General features: G+C 42.0%; 1 protein-coding gene across 2 annotated transcripts in view; it reads right to left on the bottom strand.

Moving 5' to 3' along the window:
* LOC132389742 (coiled-coil domain-containing protein 85C-like) overlaps positions 1–23,000 on the bottom strand; it is a 277,288-nt gene that overhangs the window by 80,170 nt on the left and 174,118 nt on the right. The window lies entirely within an intron of this gene.

The following is a 23,000-nucleotide window of genomic DNA, read 5'->3' as shown; positions in this document are numbered from 1 at the left end:
GAGCATCTGAACCAACAGCCAACGTGAATCAAACCGGATTCTGCGCAGAACCACCGGTCAAGGGGGGTCTCCTGTGGCCAGAGCCAGAAGTGATTGTTGCAGGAACTGTGTCACTGCATGTGGTAAAGCTCGTCGCTGTCTGAAAGATGAAGGAGAGCTCGCAGACAGATGTCATAGCTCATGTCTGGGAACTCCTGAAATAAAAGGACTGTGCTGGCTGCCTGGGGGCCGCGGCCACTGCGGAATTCTGGGAAAGGATCACGGAGGTCACAAAGCAGTGATTCACAGACTGATTAAGTTGGGCTTCAGGCGAAGTAGGTGAGGGGGGTGGGTACCAATGGAGACTTACACTGCTGGACTAATGCGAAGATTACACTGTTGGGTTTTATTTCAATCACTTTAACATGTGCCTTAGTGGTGCAAACATTTTCAATATTCAAGATTGGTTAATGTAATTTCCTGTACAGAAATGTAAAGGAGAATGAAATAATTGTTACTCCAACACTCATGCAGAACAAAAAATCGATGAAGAGCACAATAATAAAGAATGCAACAAATGTAAATGCATTAGATAGCTTATACACATAGACTGATTCTATGCCCATAAAATAACACTCGGCACAGGAGCGTCTGCATATATGGCTTTCAAAAAATTGTCTGTCTGAGAAGAGCACTAGCTGGTTTCTAACATCTCAGGCCATTGACTGCACATTGCGATGTTTATACGTACATATCGAAGAGTCCTGGAGGATAAAATAAAAGTCATCGGCATGGGCTATGACTTTTGCCTGAGTGAACACTGATGCAAGGGAAAGTTTGGCATGTACAATTAAGTTCCTAACATCTGTTTTTGGATTTCTACCTCAATGCCTGGGTAGGGGATACTGTTTTATCTATTTGCCAGTGCTTATGGTTTTTTAAAAATTCTCCTTTGACCTGTCTCTTGGAGCACTCCATTCGGTCTGGTGAAAGTGCTCGCCAGTGTGATTGGTTAGGGAGCTCCAGATACAAGAACAAATCAGGAACGTCAGTATACAGATTCAACTATCAGGATGATGAGATGCTCTGTTAGCCGCACGGGCCTGGGGACAGAGAGATTGACAATTGGGTTTTGTATTTGGGTTATTGGTACATATGCAGGACAGGAAATTGGGCAGGAGAAAACAATGCAGACACTATCCACCCTGCAAACTGCCTTTTCCAAAAGCTCTCTTCTGGAAATGCTATAGGATTATTAAAACAAAACATCACACCGCTGTAAAAGTTAATCTGATCAACTATTCTCGCCAGTCCCTCTCCTCCCTCTCTATCTATTGCTCTTGTCTCTGCCCTGCAATGTTAACACTTAGACCCACATTGCAAATATATGCTGGTGTTTGCGTATTTATGCACATTTTATTCCATATCTGTACTTTAACCTCACCCTTTATTTTTATCTTAATTCTTCATTCTTTATAATTGCTGATTGCTTTTTCTCTTGCATGTCACACCCTAACACCACCAAAGCAAATTCCTAATGCTTCTCAAAGTTGATCCTTGATATACTTTCTTTTTGACTACTCATTTCATTTTGTGTATAAATGTGTGTGTGGGAGAGAGAGAAAGTATAGGTCTATGTATTGAATATATATATGTAACCCCAGGTTTGGCGGGCTGTGTTAGTCTAGGGGAAGACAACAGCCACCCCAGCCAAACGTGAAATCTCGTTTATGTGGATGCTGCGTGATGTGTTCCCCTGTTACAACTCAGTACCACGAAAGATCAGATGGTACACCATATGCAAATAAAAAAACTGACCTTTATAATTCTTAATTTGACTAGAGGGTCAGTAACAGAAACAAAAAGAAAAAGGGCCCATTTTAATGAAACAGTCTATTGCGCACATCGGAGCTCATGGTTTTCCGTCCTTGAATTTCCCATCGATTTCCTCCAAGCACCATCGACTCCTGGACCCTCAGTCCAAGTCCACTCCATCCTGCAGTCTACTAGCTCACTCCTCTCACATCTTCTCTCTCCACCTTCTGCCGAACAGAAGCCCTGCGAATACCTCACTCTCGGACACACAAGAAAGCAAACACTCCCCTCACTGGACAACCGCAAACTTCACAACGTATGCCAATGATATTAAATCTGATTCTGATATACTGAGTCACAGTGAAAAGGTTTTGTTTGTCTATCATTAGGACAGATCGTTCCAAACTTAACAACACTGAGATAACAAAAACAGAATAGAACACAGAAAAAAAGTATTGCAGTTCCAGAGAAAGTAGCAGGTAGACAGGTAGACAGGTAGACAAAGACCACGTCAAGGTAGATTGGAAGATAAAGAGTCTATCTTTCAGTTTATGAAAAGTCCATTGAAGATAACAGTGGAGCAGAAACTGTTCTTGAGTGTGCTAGTGCTTTCAAGCTTTTGAATCTTCTGCCAAGCAGGAGAGGAGTTTGGTGTTTTGGATGGGCTGCTTCTTTCTAGATCAGGGGCTCCCCTCCTGGGGTCCTCAATCAGCTTGCTTAATGGTATGGGTCCACAGCATAAAAAAGGTTGGGAACGCCTGTTCTAAAAGACTGGGAAACTTTGGTCTAAAAGGTTAACCCCAGTTCTGGATGGTGTCTTGATGTAGCCACATTCATCACACTTGTTGGCTACTTGCCTTCTGTTCCTAGACCTGAAGGAAGATCCTGTGTGGCCTATCGCCATCCTGCTGCAGGAGAGGACCTTGTCTGGCCTTCTGCTGTGGCCAGAGGATAGGTCCCTGTGGGTCTCACTCTTTTGATGATGTTGGACTATGTTACCGATGTTCTGCCTTTATGGAATTGGATATGGCCTGTGGAGTTTTCCAATCTTACGGTTTTTATATTCTGTGTTTTCGCCTCATTCTTTCTTGGTTTTTTTTGTGCGGAGTGTGAGGAAGGGATGGGCTTGGAGGTCAATGTTGTTGTTGAATTTTTTGTTTTTTCTGTGTGTAGAGAGAAGGATTTGGGGGCCAGTTGGGTTTTGTGTGGGGGGAGAGGGATTCAGTGGCCAATGTTCTTTTTGTGCTTTGTGTGGGAGGAGAGGGATTTGGGGGTTGATATTGTGCTGCCATTCTTTAATTGTATGGTGGAAGGGGTGGTGTAGGTTTGCTGTTTCTCTCTGAACTGACTTCCATGGTTTTTGTTTGTTTCGAGGCTGTCTGGAGAAGAGGAATATCAGAGCTGTCTGTGAAGGTTCTCAGTCATCCAGGTTATTGCATATCAAGCAATCTCAGAGTTGTGTACCTCATACATACTTTGATGACCAATGAACATTTGGACCTTTTGACCCTTACCAACTTTTTTTGATGCACTCCATAGGGAACATCCTATCGGGATGCACCACAGCTTCATATAGCAACTGCTCTGCACAAGGAATTGCAGAGAGATTTGCATTCAGCACATCTCATTGTTGAAACCAGCCTCCCCTGTATGGACTATGTCTAGACTTCTCACTACAATAGTAAAACAGCCAGAATAATCAACAACCTTACCACCCCCCCCCCCCTAACAATGTCTCTTCTCCCCCTCTTCCATCTGGCAAAGATAGAAAAACCTGCAAGCATGCAACTCTTGGATCAAGGACAGCTTCTGTGCCACAGTTATAAGCATATTCAATAGTTCCCTAGAACAAACAATTGCATTCTTGACCTCACAATCTAGCTCAGGCATGGGCAAACTAAGGCCCGCGGGCCATATGCAGCCCGTTAAGCTTTTTAATCCGGCCCGCAGAACTTGATGAAATTATATTAATAAACCTTGTTAACGTTTTTTCCCCGCAATTCTGGCATTTTCCCAATAGATGACGCACTCTATATACATTGACCTTTGTTGAGGTGCAGCGTATTACTCCACATTTGCGCTTTATTCTTTGTTCGGCTCGACTTATTTGTGTGAACAGGCGTTCAGCGTCATGAACATCAACAAAGCCAGCCACAGATCCAAGTTAACTGACCAACACCTCAGATCCATCCTGAGAATCGCCACAACAAAACTAAATCCAGACTTTGATGCACTGGCTAAAAAGGGAGACCAACAACACTGTTCCCACTGAAATTAAAAATAAGTTTCTTCGTTGTGTTACGTAAAAAATGCATTTGAAAATATTTTTTTCAATAAGCCTTACATGTTACATGTCATTTCTGTTAAGTGATGGACATGAGTAGTGCACAGGTGCACGTACGTTCTCAAAATAAAAAATGCGCTCCAGATCAAATAACGCGCTCTGCATACTGGCGCGCTCTCACTGTTCTGTCATTGTGCTGGTCGTTGTTGAGTTTTGGCACAGGGGACAATTGAATAAGAAGGAGCAGGACAAGTAGACCTGCATCTCCTACCGTTTTTGAAATAAAGACAGTCAGGAGGAGAGTGATGATGATAATATCTTGAAGGATAACAGAATTTTCAGTGCTTTAAAATAATAACTGTTACTATTAAAAAAAGCTGTATTTTATTCATTTAATTTTCAGTGTTTTAAAAGTCATTTCAATAAATAGCTAAATACCATGGGACTTCAAAGACAGATATTTTGTTGTAATGCATTTGTTCATTTTCAATTGAAATTAAAGCACGTGTTTTCTACATATCCCATGATATTTTATTTTCTCTTATAAAACACTCTGTCCATCTGCTCCTGGTCCGGCCCCCCTGTCAAATTTTAGAACCCTTTGTGGCCCACAAGTCAAAAAATTTGCCCACCCCTGATCTAGCTCGCCATGATCTTGCACCAGACTACTTACCTAGACTCCACTTTCTCTGTTATCTGTTACACTTTATTTTGTGTTTTTATTGTTTTACCTTGCTGTGTACTGAGTAATGATCAGATCTGTATGAACAGTATGCAGGAAAAGCTTTTCACTGTATTCTGCTATATTTGATAACAATAATAGACATCTCTATGACCTGAGCAGGTTAGATGATGACAAGGTAACACTGAACACCTGGCTCTGAGCTGGAAACTTCTTCCCAGAAACAGAAGGGTTCTTTGTGGCAAAACAGGACCAGGTGATTAACACAAAAAAATTATCAAAAATAAAATATAAAAACCAACAAATTCAAAAAGATAAATAGAGAAAGTGACAAGAAAAGCCACAAACAATCCAACAAAATATAGGATCCTGTAGCAGTTTAACTCAATCTGATTACTTACACAGACACAATCAAGTGACAAGCATCATCCATCAAAACCTTGCTTTAACATACAAACTCAAAATACACCTTACCTTACAATAAATACAAGCCTGATCCAATTTTAGAGTCCGAATACCACAAATTATATTATGACTGATGAGTTATTACAGATGGGACAATCCATAATAACAGTGTGGATATAATAATGCAGGGTAAACAAGCAAGAACAACTTACTTAATAAAAATACCCATTCCAAACACACATTCAGCAAATCAGAAATCAGTTAAGTGCAGAACACCAGAAACATGCTGAATTAAAACAGGAAATTGAAAGACTATAGAACATGAACAGGATATACATTGCCCCAATAGTATATCTAGTCACGACACAATAACATTAAACAAATAGGCTTACACAGCAATATTTATGTAAATCTTCAGAAAGCCACAATACTAAACACCACTAGAATTGCCTGAAAGAGCCTAGCAATTGAGAAATGAGTGTGCTTGGCTCCAGTTTTCCCAGCTTGAGCTGAGAAAAAATAAAAATATGGTAATGATAAATAGTGATGCTAATAAACCTCTGCACAGGAAGCTTCCCTGGCTTGCACAGCATCAGGTCAAGTAGAGAATACCTGCAGTTCACAGCACAAGTTCAGTCAAACTGAACAAAAATCATTTTCAAAACCAGTAATTGAACAAACACCACACATTAACACACAACACTGGAAAACTGATGCAACAAAAGCATAGACAGGGCTGAGAAAGGTGGCTAGGACGGTGCTTGGACTAGAGGGTTATGAACTGCTCTGAACATGAGGCAGAGAAATAGAGATGAAGCTCCTGTCTCAGTCCAAATCATCGACTCTTTATTGTCTGCTGCCTGGCCCATTGAGTTCCTCCAGCGTGTGTGTTTGTGTTCCTCAAGATTTCCGACACCTGCAGAATCTCTTGTATCCTACTTGTCAATCTTTTAGAAGTCTTGTAATGAACATCAAAGATTTCAGTCAACCATTCACTGGGAGGTTGTTGTATGCAAATAGGCTTCTTACATGATAGCAAGGATGACAAAGTTCACAAGATATAGGAGCAGAATTAGGCCATTTGGCCCATTGAGTCTGCTCTGCCATTTCATCATGGTTGATCCATTTTCCCTCTCAATCCTGATGTCCTGCTGTCTCTCTATATCCCTTCACACCCTGACTAATCAAGAATGTATCAACCTCTGCCTTAAATAGACTTGGTCTCCACAGCCTGTGGCAATGAATTCCACAGATTCACCACTGTCTAGCGAAAGAAATTCCTCCTCATCTCCATTCTAAATGGACGCCCTTCTGTGCTTTCCGGTCTCCCACACCACCATAGGAAACATCTTCTCCACATCCATTCTATCAAGGCCTTCGCCATTCAATAGGTTTCAATGAGGTCAGCCCTCATTCTTCTGAATTCCAGTGAAAGAAGGCCCAGAGCCATCAAACACTCTTCATATGATAAGCCTTTCAACCCCAGAATCATTTTCATGAACCTCCTTTGAACCTGCTCGAATGTCAACACATCCTTTCTTAGATAAGGGGCCCAAAGCTGCTCACAATACTCCAAGTGAGGCCTCACCAGTGCTTTATAAAGACTCAACATTACATCATTGCTTTTATATTCTAGTCCTCTTGAAATGAATGTTAACATCGCATTTGTCTTCCTCACCACCAACTCAACCTGCAAATTAACCTTTAACTCTGCAAAAAATAACTCACTGATGTAAATTGAATTCAGCCAGGTGAAACCCACTGCACAATCAAAGTCTCAATTTTCACCCTTTCCCTTAACCTATGTACATTCAGCTGACCTTAGCCAGAACGTGGCAGGGTGATCATGACTGGTGCCAACGTTGATGACAATAGGCTTGTGGTCCACACAAAGCATTGGTTAGATAGATACTGGTACTGTCAGTTTACCAGTAAGAAATGAAAGTTCTTGGGTGGAATGGGGAGCAAACCTACTCCCTTTGGGATGGCTGAAGAATCATTGGCCATCCAAACAACACCCTGCACTGATTACAGCGCCCAGGGGATACTGACGCGCTCCCTGTATTCAAACCAGCACAGTTTGCGGGATTTCTGTACAGATTTGTGGATGTCAGCTGGCGACAGGATTAGGCTGCTCCACAGTAATGCTGCAGCAGCTAATCCTGCCGATCTTCATTGTCTAGACTCATGGATCAGACGCTGACACCTAAAGTGATGGATTCAGCCTCTTGCTGGAACAAGTTATAGGAATTGTTAGGTACAACACACTCTGTACAGGCAGTTGGAGAAGTGGATAATTTTGAGTAAAATTAGGAAAAGCTGCTGTTCCTTTCTCTGTGTGTGTGTGTGTGTGTGTGTGTGTGTGTGTGTGTGTGTGTGTGTGTGTGTGTGTGAGAGAGAGAGAGAGAGAGAGCTTCCTGGCCAATAGCCGAACTTCAAACAACATCCACAAAGCAGTGTGTTTGTTTGTTATCACATTGCCGCTACACACAAACTGCTAAGCCATTTTGTCTATCATATTGGCTGTAAGCTGCTTTGAAGGCAATGTAAATTCAAGTAGCAGTAGGTAAGAACAGGCTAAGTCCCATCTAAAAGTATGTCACGGACACTTTTAATGTCAAAACTCAGGAGTGAATAATGACCAGGTTGGCATGTTTGCCGAAGGTTGTGTGTAGGTCTTGGATTAGCATCCAGTGGTGGTGGTGCCTTGGCAGTAGGTAAAGAAAGGCACATGTTCCTGTTTACATCAACAGTGCTGAGGCTTCAAGTTCCCTGGAGTAAACATCTTGCCCTGGTCCAACTATGTTGACTCAGCAGCCAAGAAAGCTCACCAATGCCTCTACATCCTCAGGATGATAAAGGAATTTTCCATGTCCCCTTCAACCCTCGCCAACGTTTATCAATGCCCCATAGAAAGCATCCTGTCTGGATCTATCACACCTTGGTAGGACAGCTGTTCTATGCAAGCCTGCAAGAAACTGCAGAGAGTTGTGGACGTAGCCCAGCATGTCTCTCTTCTTCTCACTGCATTGGTAAAGCAGCCAGCATAATCAAAGACCCCATCCACTGCAGACAGTCTCTCTTCTTCCCCCTCCATCGGACAGAAGATACAAATGCCTTAAGGACAGATTCTCTTCTGCCATTATAAGACTACTGAACAGGGGACGTCACGTGATGACGTAGTATCGAGATGTGGAAATCCAGCTCTCCCGTAAAAAACCAGTAAAATAATGTTTAAGTGAAGAAAAGTTAGTAAATACTTTTTAAAAATTACTTATAGACTACTCAGGATTGTCTTAAGATATGTCTCCTAAACAGAAGCAGAAGAAAACTACTACTTTGAAGACAACACAAGTTGGAAAAGAATCAAGGCCGGCAGCCATGAAAGAGCCTCGGGCTCAAGTGCATTTTACCTCCGGCGATACAGAACAGGAAACTGCGGCAACATCAACCGTCTCCAAAAAAAAGAGCAACAGGAATTGCGCATGCGTGAAGGAAGGGGCATGTGCAAGCACGAGCAACCCAAACTACAAATCCCAGCTATGATCGGAACTGAAAGTAAAAGTGAATATGAAGTGGAATCAGATTCTCTGGATAAATCAGATGAAGACGAAGAGACAAACAAAGAAGAGCAACAGGAAGAGGTTGGAGGTGATATTGGAGACATTAAAAAATCTTTGGTGCAAATAGTGCATGAATTAAAAGCATTAAAAGTAATAAAAAAGATATTAAAAATATGAAAATAATGTTTGATAAAATGACGAAAAGACAGGACAAAATGGACAAGAAAATTAAAAACTTGGAAGAAATAACGGGAATACCATTGAGTGAATGAAATGGAAGATAATATTTCTGCCTGGACATCAGAAAGAAAACAGTTGTTGGAAAAAGTGGATGTACTTGAAAATTTCAACAGACGAAATAATATTAAGATTATTGGACTTAAAGAAGGTATAGAGGGAGAGGATCCAATAAATATTTTTCAAAAATGGATTCTGGAAATTTTGGAAATGGAAGAAGGAACCCAGTTAATTGAAATTGAAAGAGCTCCCAGAGCCTTAGGACCTCAAGTTGATCAAAACCCACGATCAATCTTGATAAAATGCTTAAGATATCAAGATAAAGAAAAGATCCTGAAGGCGGCTGCCCAATGTGCCAGAAAGAGAAACGGGTCATTGATGATAGAAGGGAAAACAGTTCTTTTCAATCTTGATATAAGTTATGACCTTTTGAAGAGAAAGAAGGAATTTAACCCAGCGAAAAAAGTTTAATGGGAAAAGGGTTATAAATTTATATTGCGCCACCTGGCAACCCTGATAATTTTTCTGGATGACAGAAAAAGAAGATCTTTTACTGATTATCAGGATGCGGAAGAATTTGCACAAGAACTCCAAAATATTCGCTAACCACAGCCAAAGATTTGAAAGTGAAATGGATTAAAGATGAAGACAGGGACAGTGAATGGAGTTGATGGATGTCTAAGGACAGAAGAATATTTAAATATATTCTTAATTATATGATACGGGGGAGGAAGGTAAAAATTGGAGAAATATTAATCAAGAGTAGTGATATTATTTTTTCTTCTCTTATATATACTTTTTTATGTTACAGGAGAGCTGGGGGAACTTCGGATCGATTGCTACGGGATTCACGTGTGTAATCATGGCGATTGCCATGACCCGCACAACAGAGGGGGGTAATGTTGTGTTTTTTTTATTCACAACATTAGTAGGGGGGTATTTTGTTATTTTTTTCTTTATAATCTATTTTTCTTTAATCTTTCTTTCTTTGCCTGGACAATCGGGGGGGGGGGGGGGTGGAAACACATAGCAACATGGAGAATTTTAAAAAGATTCCCCAAGGTACTATGAAAGTTGAAAAGTTAGGTATGTTAGGTTAGGTAGACTGGAGTAACCCTGTTAAAAATAATGACTAATTTACTGAAATTTTTAAGTTTTAATGTTAGTGGGCCTAATGGACCGGTGAAAAGAAAAAGAATTTTAACATACATTAAGAAAATGAAAATAGATATAGCTTTTAGCTGCATTCCATTTGAAAAAAATACTTATAATTTAAGAGATATATATGAAATATTTCTGAAAACTTGGCGCCCTTATTTACAAAAGATAGGATTAAATATATAGGTGCTCCAAAGATAAAATTATTGGTTATTTGGGGAAAGAAATAAATATATATACTAAAGCTATTATGAACTCCATGGAGTATGTGGGGATCTCCCGATATCCAGGCATTCTTTCTTTCTTTCTTTTTCTCTTTCTACAGGGATATGTTAGGGGGGAGGGGTTAAGGGGAGGGGGGAAGGGTTGATAATTTTTTTTCCTTCTGTAACCATTTGAAAATTCAATTAAAAAAAATTTATTAAAAAAAAGACTACTGGACAGTTCCCAAATATGATAAGATAGACTCTTGACCTAACAATTTACTTCATTATGGCCTCACAGCTTACCGTCTGCCGCACTGCACCTTCTCGTAACAGTTCAACTTTATTCTGAACTCTGCTATTGTTTAACCCTGAATTACCTCGATAATCTGTTGATTGCCTAAGGTTGTCATAGCTGGTGGGGCGGTGGGGATAAGCTCCCAATGGTGGGCAGTCAAATAGCCTCTTACAACCAAGTCTATCTCCTGGCCTTCACATGCGGCTGCTAAGTCCGGCAGAACTGTTTCTGCTGACAGGAGAAGGGGCAAAAGCAGGCTACTGGTGCCTTAAAACCAGTCACCATGCAGATGGGGCTGGTCAGCCATGGCTGGCAACTCATCTACGAAGAGACGGAAAACTCCGATCTCAAACTGCCATGACTTTGCGGTTATACCCACTCATGGGGAAGGCTTTGGGAGTAAACGCCAAGGAAAAATCTGGAGCTGGAGTCCCTAGGGTAGTCCTACGCTAAGTTCAATGCTGACTGGCAACTCCAGCAACGCCACTGGTGTCAAACTGTATGAGTCCCTGCCGTTCCCTTGGATTCATCAGTTGTGTGGAGAGGGAGTGTGTGGTGCGTAGACAAAGCTTGCTCTGCAGATCGTGCTGCCCTGACTTGTGTAGGCGGTAAGGATACAGCATCCACGGCTGATGCCAATCAACAGAGGCCCTGTTACTGTTGTAATCAATAGTTCTGTATGAATGGTATGCAAGACAAGTTTCCCACTGTACGCCAGTATGTGACATTAATAAACCAATTTGGAAAACTAAAAGGAAGATAGTTCACAGATTATTCCACTTTAAATACTAAAAGGGCTTCAATGGAAAATTCATTTATCTAACTTGAATCTATAAAGGGAAATCTGAACGCTGTCTCCTGGATTAATGTTAGGTATTCCCATGGAATTATGGGAAAGTTACATACGTGGATAGAGTGTTAGCTGATTGGCAGGAAACGGAGTGAGAATAAAGGGATTCCATTGTGGTTGGCTGCTGGTTACCAGTGGCGTTCCACAGGGGTCCGTTTTGGGGCAGCTTCTTTTTACGTTGTATATCAACGATTTGGATTATGGAATAGATAGCTTTGGGTTAAGCTTTCTGATGATACAAAGATAGGTGGAGGGCCCGGTAATGCTGAGGAGACAGAGGGTCTGCAGAGAGACTTGGCAAAGAAATGGCAAATGAAATACAATGTTGGAAAGTGTACGGTCATGCATTTTGGTAGAAGAGATAAACGGGCAAACTATTATTTAAATGGGGACAGAATTCAGAGTTCTGAGATGCAACGGGACATGGGAGTCCTCATGCAGGATACCCTTAAGGTTAACTTCCAGGTTGAGTCGGTGCTGAAGAAGACGAATGCAATTTTGGCATTCATTTCTGGAGGAATAGAGTATAGGAGCAGGGATGTGATGTTGAGGCTCTATAAGGCATTGTTAAGACCTCAGTTGGAGTATTGTGTGCTGTTTTGGGCTCCTTATTTTGGAAAGGATGTGCTGACTTTGGAGAGGGTTCAGAGAAGATTCACTGGAATGATTCCGGGAATGAGAGGGTTAACATATGAAGAACGTTTGACTGCTCTTGGACTGTACTCCTTGGAGTTTAGAAGAATGCGGGGGGGGGGGGGGGGCCTCATAGAAACATTTCGAATGTTGAAAGGCATGGACAAAGTGGATGTGACAAAGTTGTTTCCCATGGTGGGGGAGTCTAGTACAAGAGGGCATGACTTAAGGATTAAAGGGTGCCCATTCAGAACAGAGATGCGAAGAAATTTTTTTAGCCAGAGGATGGTGAATCTGTGGAATTTGTTGCAACGGGCGGCAGTGGAGGCCAAGTCATTGGGTGTACTTAAGACAGAGATTGATAGGTATCTGAGTAGCCAGGGCATCAAAGGTTATGGTGAGAAGGCGGGGGAGTGGAACTAAATGGGAGAATGGATCAGCTCATGACAAAATGGCGGAGCAGACTCAATGGGCCGAATGGCCGACTCTTGCTCCTTTGTCTTATAGTACGTACACGAATTAGCATTAGGTACTGTAGATGACAGTAATGGAATTGCCTCTGTATCCCTGAGATGGGATGTCAAATACAGAGGTTCAGTTTGATCTGTGGGTGGCAGCAATATGTCTATGCCAAGCTGAAGTTTGACAGTTACAAATGATCTCCCATTTAATTAAATGCAGCCCATTATTCCTCTTGTCAAATCTATTTACACTAACTCAGATACAACCTAACCTTGGAACCAGAATGAGCTAGCTTACTGGTTCGAATGCAACGTGTGATCTAGCCAGAGTTCTCCACAGCAAGTGCACTGGACATATGTGCTTCTCAGACTGATCACCATCATCCGGAACACAAATGGCTGGCATGCCAACCCCTCCTTCCACTTCCAACTGCGGTGTGTATCAGTGAACAGAAAATCATCAGGGTTTCCTTCACCACTCTTCCCAGAGTTGGATCAAGTTCAAGTTTATTGCCTTTCAACCATATACATGTACTGTATATTGCCAAACAAAACCAAGTTCCTATGAATCAAGGTGCACAACACAGTATATATAACTCACACACACAACACATAAAAGTAATATTACCGCAATTAATACGTGGCACAGTAAGGTAGTGGTTAGCAGAACTCTTTACAGTCACCAGCAACCCAATTTCATTTCTTTTTGATGCCTTTAAGGAGTTTGTACGTTCCCCCCATGACTGTATGGGTTTCCTCCGGATGCTCCGGTTTCCTCCCACAGTCCAAAGATGTGCCAATTGGTAGGTTAATTGGTCATTGTGAATTGTCCTGTGATGAGGCTATGGTTATGTAACACTTACCCAACAAGCTGGTATATGTCTAGGGGAAAAAAAGAGATCCAGCCACTCACCAACCCACCTCCCGTACACGCAGGTGCTGTGAGAATTGAGTTTTATGCCTCGCGCCTGCCAATATTATCAAACCCACAACAAATACCGTTATGAAATACACTTTAAAGAGTTTACTAAAATTAAAAGAGTAGTAGGCAATACTCTCTCTCTCTCTCTCTCTCTCTCTCTCTCTATATATATATATATATATATATATATATATATATATATATATGTACATATACACAAGGAAAAAAACAAAAGGCGCCAACTTATCAAAGTTCAGTCTGTTTAGTGCACTCGTTGGAGCTCAATCAACGAACCAATCGACCCATCCGGCCGTCGCACCTGGGACCACCCCGGCGGTCTTACGAGCAGTCCAGCACACGTCCACCTTCCTCGGCGTCTTCCTCGGCCTCCTCCTCCCACCAAAAACCCGCGAAAACCCCTCCCCCAAGTTCCCAGCATCACAAGACACAATGACATTCCCCATTGATTAACAAATGAATACAATTACCGTATCAGCCATTCTAAAGTGAAACAACGGCGAGAGAAACACTTATCCGACAAAGAAGCATTCCTACTTGTAACAAACCAAAGAGGCCATTTTGAGTAACATACACAGGACATTGTACAGTTAAATCAGGGGATTGATGAGCAGTGTGGCCAGAAGGGTCAGAAGGGCCTATTCCATTGTATCTCAATAATAACAAAGAAATAAATTAACCTAATCTGCTGAAAGAAAAATATCTTTGGCTCATTCCTGAGTAAGGTCTCTTTAATCTGAGCACAGGGAACATCCTCACAGTATTTACGCTGTCAGTGCCCCCTTCAAACCTTCTCAAACTTCTTAAGCCATTGTAAACTTCTGGTTGGATCCACCTAAGCACTAAGCCAATTTGGAAAGGTCGAGTATGGGCCATTCCGGAATGTATCACTGCAGCGGTGCCTGGGTCCGAGTGCAGGTGATGACCCGGTGCTTGGGCAATTTAAATACTGGACCAGATGGACTGAAAAGGCAGGGAGTCAGGACTGGAGGTGAGGGTTGGGGCCGGTTCTGCTCCATGACGTTTTACTCTGGTCTCCTCGGTGCTGAGGTTGAGGCTGAGTCGTGCCCCGGCTGCTCTGGGCTTAGTGTCTGTGAGCTTTGTAGCAACTTGCCCCACTGTGTGATGAACTGAGACTGAGGTTATGGGCCTACTCCAGCTGCTCTGGGCTTCAGGTTTATGGGCTCAGTTTGGTTCTGAATGCTGATACTTGCTTTATTGTTCACATGATTTGCTTTTTGTCTCTCTGCACATTGGATGTTGGTGTTTTTTAAAATTGGTTTCTTTTGAGTTTCTCATTTTGTGGCTGCCTGTAAACAGACATATCTCAGGTTTGTATAATTTATACATACTTTGATAATAAATATACTTAGAACTTCGAAGCCCAATAAGTCCCCTGTTTACAAGCCAGTGGGAGCAGTACTGATGTCCAGTGCAAAGTGCAAGCCTTGACATTAAGTTGATTTCACAGGGAACTGTCATGTCATTTGACATAATTTAGAATTCAGAGAATGCTAACAACCAGAACATTATTATTTACAAAAAGACATGGTTTACAACACCCAACAGCTCACCATCAAAATTAAACTGAAACTGAACAATCAGGATTACAATAAGCTGAGAGACTCGAGACTCATGGCTTCAACAATGTTTCTTCATTTTGTGCTGGTCTACAGGAAGCTGAATCTCAAGGTTACAGCCATAATTCAATAATAAATGCACTTTGAACTTTATTACTTCCCTTGGGTCCCCTCCTCCTTCCTCTTCTCCTATTGTCCACTCTCCTCCTATCAGATTCTTTCTTCTCCAGCCCTTGACGTTTCCCACCCACCAGGTTTCACCTATCACCTTCCAGCTAGCCTTCTTCCTCTCCCCCACCTTTTTATTCTGGCATCTTCCCCCTTCCTTCTCAGTCCAGAATATCAACTGTTTATTTATTTCCAATAACGCTGCCTGATTTGCTGAGTTCCTCCAGTATTTTGTGTGTGCTGCCTTGGATTTCCAGTATCTGCAGATTTTCTCGTGTTTGAACTTTTGAACTTCGAAATATTTAAAATAAATAAATCAAATGGTGGCCTACTCTTTTCCTCTCAAGAATAAGCATGCGTTTCACTTCTGTTTCTCCTGCTGCTAATCCTGTACTGCTTTGCAATGTCAGTCGATTAGATAAAAATCCAATATGTCACCATTAGTAAAGGCAACATCAAAGGCATCAAGGTCATACAGACAATGAGATCTGATTGGCTGCCTGCAGCCAATAAACTAGTCACAGCATTGCCACTGACACCGAGCCTGCAGGCCTTAGCACACCAATGACTATAATAAATGAGGCCTTTCCCCTCAGCCAGACATTTTCACACATCTCTGCAGGATGAATGAGGTTCAGGCCGATGGCTGAGGGAGAAATTGATGAGCAACTTCTTTGGGCTAAATCCAAAACTTACCTTGCCAAATAGATACATATATTTAATTTAAAAGCAGTGATATATTTTTGTAAGGTGGCTGATCAAAATGTTTTAAGGCAGGGTCAGTACGCAACCTTTGACCTCATAAATCAGAAATGCTTTAATAAAAGGATACAAAACGGGTAGTTCAAGGATAAAAGTTATCCCAGAAACAGATACAATATTAGAGTTATAGAGTCATAGAAAAATGAAACAGGCCCTTCAGCCCATCTAATCTGTGCCAAACCATTTAAGCTACCTAGTCCTCTTACCCTGCACCCAGACCATAGCCCTCCATACCCATCCCATCCATGTAACTATCCAAATTTCTCTTAACTTTTGAAGTTGAAATCGTATCCACCAGCTTCACTCGTTTCATCACTATAAGAACGTTTTGTTTGTTAGTAATAAAGGATTGAATACAATTCTTCAACTTTTTAACTGTTAGTATTGGATTGGATCAGAAGACGCATCATACAGGATAACTCCCCGTGCTTGGTCTGTTTGAGTTTGTTCAAGCAGCTTCTAAATCTAACTCTAAGTCACTTTTTTATTGTCATTTCAACCATAACTGCTGGTACAGTACACAGTAAAAACGAAACAACGTTCCTCCAGGACCACGGTGCTACATGAAACAGCACAAAACTACACTAGACTATGTGAGACACTAGACTACATAAAACAACACAAAAACTACACTAGACTACAGACCTACTCTGGACTACATAAAGTGCACAGAACAGGGCAAGACAGTACAATAATTAACAAACAAGACAATAGGCACAGTAAAAGGCAAATTAAAATATAATAAATGATGTAAATGTAAACAATGTTTTAGCAGGAATTGAGAAAGAAATTGGCAACAATTGCAAAGGGAGTGGAGTGGTGTTCAGGAGAGGGAGAGGGAGGGAGGGAGAGAGAGAAAGAGAGAGAGAGTGAGTGTGTGTGTGTGCTTGGGGGCAGAAACTGTTACACAGTCTGGTTATGAGAGCACAAATACTTCTCGACACAGCATCACAAGAGGCTGCAGAGGGTTGTAGACTCAGCCAGTTTCAACTGCTCCCCACTATTGAAGATATTTTCAAGACACAGTGCCCCAAGAAAGTGGCACCCATGAAGAAATCTGCTCACCATCTGCACCTCTCCTCTTCTCATTAGTATCATTGGGGGAGAGGTGCAGTAACCTCAAAAACCACGCTCAATGATTCTCAATCTTCCTTCTGCCATCACATTTTGGAATGGTCTATAAACACATTAAAGTTCTTCTTTATTGTTTACACTATTTCTTTTCTAAATTATAGTGATTTCATGCATTGCACTACCACTGCAAAACTACAAATTTCACACTATATCAGACAGTGACAATGAATCTGATTCCAAGTGCAGTGTGTTTAAGAAATCCATTCATGAGAGGGAAGTATTCAGGAGAAGTTTCTCTCATCTAACAGAGCAGGGTAGAAAAATGCAGCGAGCCAATGCTTTCCTTCTCAGCACACATGTGAGTGCCTCGGTTTCTTCAACTAAAATCCACCATCCTGCCTTTCAACATAGTATTTTGTTGGAGATATAAGAAAATAATTTAGAAGGAAATATTTTTTTTGTGGGACATGGGCTTTGCTGGTAAGGTCAATATTTAGTATCCATCCTAAGGAGTGGTAAGCTGTTTTCCTAGACACTGAGGTTCTTCCAGTCAAGTTGGTGGGAAGAAAGGCTGGCACCAAGGAATACTGAAGGAAGTTTAATAAGGAGTTCTGGTAGATTGGGATACTTGGGTGGCTTGCTACAACATTCCTGAAAGTAGTTCATAGCTGAACAATCTCATCATTGTGAGTCCAAGTCCGACCAGGTAAGAATGCAGACAGGATCAGACGATTGGAACTCAACAGATTTTCATGGTTACCATTTCTGGTTCTGGTTAATCTCCAGGTTCTTAAATGAGCAAGATTTAAATTCTGTATCTGCTGCAGTGGGATTTTAACTGGAGTCTTCACTCCAGAGTTCCACCAGTGCTGACGTTCCCAAAATCTATGTTGCTTTCAGATCCACAGATCAAGAAAATACCAATCCTATTTTTTATGAATCAAACTTTCTAATAAAGGGTTAAACAAAGGGTCCACCTGTCCACTCAGTGGAGCAGCCTGCTTATCCTTCAATAAATATCACCATACCTAGATTATCAGGTTCCTATTTCTGAGAGATTTCAAACAGTGACTGTACGAAAACAATTTTAATGCATGTCTAGTGCTTTGGGATGTTCCAAGATTGGGAGCAGCACTATAGAAATGCTAAACACAAAGTACACTGCAGATGCTGTGGTCAAATCAAGACGTAAAAACAAGCTGGATGAACTCAGCAGGTCGGGCAGCATCTGTTAAAATGAGCAGTCAACGTTTCGGGCCAAGACCCTTCGTCAGGACTGAAGAAGGAGGGGGCAGGAGCCCTATAAAGAAGGTGGGTGGAGGGTGGAAGGTGCCAGATGAAAAACCAATCAGAGGAAAGATCAAGGGGTGGGGGAGGGGATAGGCCAGAGAGGTGAAGAAGGAATGAAAGAGGAAAGCACTATGGGTAGTAGAAGAAGACAGAATCATGAGAGAGGTGATAGACAGGTAGAAGAGGAGGCAGAGTGAAAGTGGGATGGTGGAAGGGAGAGGGATGGAATTACCGGAAGTTGGAGTATTCGATGTTCATACCAAGGGGCTGGAGGCTAGCCAGACAGTATATGAGGTGTTGCTCCTCCAAGCTGAGTTTGGCCTCATTATGGCAGTAGAGGAGGCCATGTATGGACATACATGCTACAGAAATGCTGTCTTTCCTTTGCAAGATGCCAAAGAGTTCTGTAGCACAGCAAAAGGCTCTTCGGCCCGCTATATTCATGCCAACAGTTTAGTCCATCCACACAGCCGAAACAACTAGCCCTGAAAATGGATGGTGCTTGAGCATCTGGCCCATACCTGGCTGCTGCTGGCAGTCAAGATAGAAAGCCCAGAGTGACTACGCCACGACGAGTAGGAGGGATGCTGCTTTGAGCATGGAATCCTGGGTAGAGCCACTGCAGGAGCAGATCTTGGTGGTAGTAGCAAATATTCCAATGAGAACTTCCTATATGTCTGCATTGGATTGTACCCTTCAATGCCTTGTGAACTGTGTCATTATTACTTACTCACAGCTCAATATGGCATTGGCATTTAAGAGGGCAAATGAAGGTCTTTCATCTCTGTCTTTCTTTGGCCATCTTCTCCATTGTGCTCCAGGTGAGGTTCAGGGTCTTCACTTCTGCCTCTCTGGTACGGCACCAAGTTGTCTTTAATCTCTCACATTTCCTCCACCCTTCACGTATCCAATGAAGTGCTGTCTTGATGAGTGTGTTGGCCTCTTGCCCAATCCATCTCCAACATTTCCTCATGTGATTGTGGCCCTGTCCTTTCGATGACTCTGAAGGACTTGGGAGTGGTTGGAGATCTTTCTTGGCCCAGAACATCAACTGTTCATTCACTTCCATAGATGCTGTCTGACCCGCTGAGTCCCTCCAGCATTTTGTGAGCGTGGTGCTCTGGATTTCCAGCAACTGCAGACTTCCTTATGCTTATGATTTCCTCTTCCCTGTTCATCTGCCTATTTCAGCTAAGTGGAGTGGCCAGTTATAGGTGATAGAAAAATGTTGTAGAGACAGAAAATCAAAAATATAGAGCAAAACGATTGTAAGCAGGATGTGAGAGGAAAAGGAAAATCAATCTTACAGCCCTCAATGGAGCAGTGTAATTACGAAGAAAGCACATCAGTGCCTCTACTTCCTTAGGAGTTTGTAGATATTCGGCATGACATCTAAAACTTTGACAAACTTCTACAGTGCAGTGGAGTGTATATTGACTGTCTGCATCACAGCCGGGATGGAAACACCAACGGAAAGTTGAACGGAAAGTCCTATAAAAAGAAGTGGCTATGTCCCAGTCCTTCACAGGTAACACTCCCAACCATTGAGCACACCTGCATGAAACACTGTTGCAGGAAAGCAGCACCCATTGTCAGGGACCCCCCCCCCCCCCCCACCACCCAGGACCTGCTCTCTTCTTACTGCTGCTATCAGAAAGAAGGTACAGGAGCCTCAGGAGCCACACCACCAGGTTCAGGAATGGTTATTACCCCTCAACCATCAGGCTTTTGAACCAAAGGGGAAAGCTTTACTCAGCACCACTTGCCCCATCTTTGAAATGTTTCCACAACCTATGGACTCCAGGGACTCTGAGGACTCCATCTCATGTTCTCAATATTTATTGCTTATTTATTTATTTATTATTATTTATTATTATTATTGGTTATTATTATATTTTTATTTTCTTCTATTTATATTTGCACAGCTTGGTGTCTTTCTCAGTTGAATGCCCAAGTTGGTGTGATCTTTCATTGATTCTGTTACTTATTATTCTTTAGATTTATTGAGAATACCTGCAAGAAAATGAATCTCAGGATTGTTTATGGTGACATATATGTACTTTGAGAATAAGTTTACTTTGAACTTTGAAAGGTCATGGAGCTGAAATATTAACGCTCTCTTTTTACTCCTTGGCAATAGTGAGATGTCCTTCTATACTTGCAAGATACCTATAGAGAGTATTTTCAGCAGTTTAAAATGAGGATGATGTACAAGTGAGCAAGGGGAAATGTCACACCGGGAAAATGAGCATTGACAGCTCATTTCCTGATGCATAAGCCTGTGGAGAACAGGCTGGAGGAGCTTTAGTTGGCATTCTCTTGTAGTATCCCGCAGTTGAAACAAAGTGTCTGTAAAATGAAATCTGTGGTATCACAGATCGAAAATCCTTTCACAGTGATAAACTGGGTCAAACAAAGCACTGCGTTCACTTCAGCTTGGGTATTCTCGTCATCATCTATCTGTTTTCAAAGTTGGCAGACAGATCCAAATATGATGGGGCATCTTATTCCTCAACGTAAGTAACCCACTGAGGGAAAAATAGTGTCCGTTTATAATTGGGCGGCAGGAACGTTAGAGCTGAAGCCACATAAAAGCAGAATGTTTTGAACATATTCAGACAGCTGCCATGTTACCTACAATTTTGTGGCAGCTTTTGTGTGCATGATTGGTGAGTGAATGGATATCCCTGAGGCACATTGTTCCCTTACAGTTTATTATCTTCTGACCATGACCAGTAATTTCAATGCCCAAGGGATTATTGTTCACACACATGACGGAGAGAGGCAGAAAAAGAAAGACTTGCAGTTCTACTTCACCTTTCACTGCTTCATCACATCATCCTGCATTTTATTGTTAATGAGAGACTTATGATCCCTGCAATATAGGAAACCTGATCGCTGTTTTATGTACAGCAAAATCCCACAAAAAACAATCTGAAAATGGAATCAGTCTGTGTTGGTAATTTTGACTGCGGGATTTGTGTTGCCCGTGGCAACTGGAATAAAGTGTGAGAGGTTTATCCCTTAAAGTGAAGAGAAATTTCTCCTCTTGTTGTGAGTAAATCTCTGAAATTCTCTGACCCCCAGGGTGGTGGAAGTCAGCCAGTTAGAAATATTTCAGGTGGAGATAGAGAATTATTTGGAAGATCAAGAAATCGAAGGCTATGAAATAGCACAGAAGAGAAGTTGAGGTCAGCTATGATCACCTTGAAAGGCAGGGTAGGCTTGAGGGCCTAGTGTTCTACTTGTTGTGTTCGTGTCCTCTATTGGCTGTGGAGGCCAAGTCATTGGGTACTTTTAAAGCAGAGATTGATATATTCTTGATTGATAAAGGATAGAAGGAGAATGGGGTTGAGAGGGGGAAAAAAATCAACCATCTTTAAAAGCTGGAACAGACTTGAGGGGCCAAATGGCATGGTTCTGCTTCTTCCTGGATTCAAAAATTACTGGCTCCAGAGGAGCTCCTTGAGAGACATTTACCTGGAAACCTCTAACTTTTTACTCAGGACACTGAATATCACTGGAAACTGAGTATTCCTGAGTAAAGACATAGAGCAGGAGTTGAAAGGTAGCCCAGATGTTCTGTTGGTACATCATTAAGAGAGTAATCAGGTGTAATTGTAAGATCTACTGTCCTTATAAATAATTCACAAAAAGGTTGTTTGTAGTTTTTCATTAATTCTATTGTATTTCCATGCTCTATTGTGAATGTCTGCAAAATAATGAATCTCAGTCCAATGTGAAATATATATGTTTTCATAATAAATCTGTTTTGAACTTTGTACATATACCCATCTTTCTGTGACACAGAACCAGACAGGCCTTCACTATAGCAACCTACATCATTTTGATCACTTTGCACGACAATGGGCTTTGGTCTTTTCGTTCTGATTAATGTTATTTCTTGTAAAATCCATGTAGCCCTACTTCCATAAAGTCAAGGGAAGACACGCCAGTCCTCATTGAGGGATCTGCAGTGGAAAAGATGAGTAGTTTCGAATTCCTGGGTATCAACGTCTCTGAGGATTTATCCTGGGCCCAATTTATTGATACAATTACAAAGAAGGCGCAACAGAAGCTATATTTCCTGGTGTGGCCTCCTCTACATCGGTGAGACCTGACGCAGATTGGGGGGACTGCTTCATCGAGCACTTCCGCTCCGTCCGCCACAACAGACAGGATCTCCGGGTTGCCACCCACTTCAACTCTGCTTCACATTCCCATTCGGATATGTCCATACATGGCCTCCTCTACTGCCATGATGAGGCCAAACTCAGGTTGGAGGAGCAACACCTCTTATACTATCTGGGTAGTTTCCAGCCCCTTGGTATGAACATTGAATTCTCCAACTTCCGGTAATTCACTCCCTCTCCCTTCATCCATCCCAGTTTCACTCTGCCTCCTCCTCCAGCTGCCTATCACCTTTCACACGATTCTGCCTTCTTCTACTACACAGTGCTTTCACCTTACATTCCTTCTTCACCTTTCCTGCCTATCCCCTCCCTGCTTCCCCTCCTCCACCCCTTGTTCTTTCCTCTGATTGGTTTTTCACCTGGCACCCACCAGCCTTCTCCTTCCCACCCTCCCCCCACCTTCTTTATAGGGCCCCTGCCCCCTC

This window comes from Hypanus sabinus, chromosome 2 (assembly GCF_030144855.1).
Source record: "Hypanus sabinus isolate sHypSab1 chromosome 2, sHypSab1.hap1, whole genome shotgun sequence".
In the NCBI taxonomy this organism is placed as follows: Eukaryota; Metazoa; Chordata; class Chondrichthyes; order Myliobatiformes; family Dasyatidae; genus Hypanus; species Hypanus sabinus.
The sequence above is the reverse complement of the archived record's forward strand: the minus strand, read 5'-3'. Positions and strand labels throughout refer to the sequence as shown.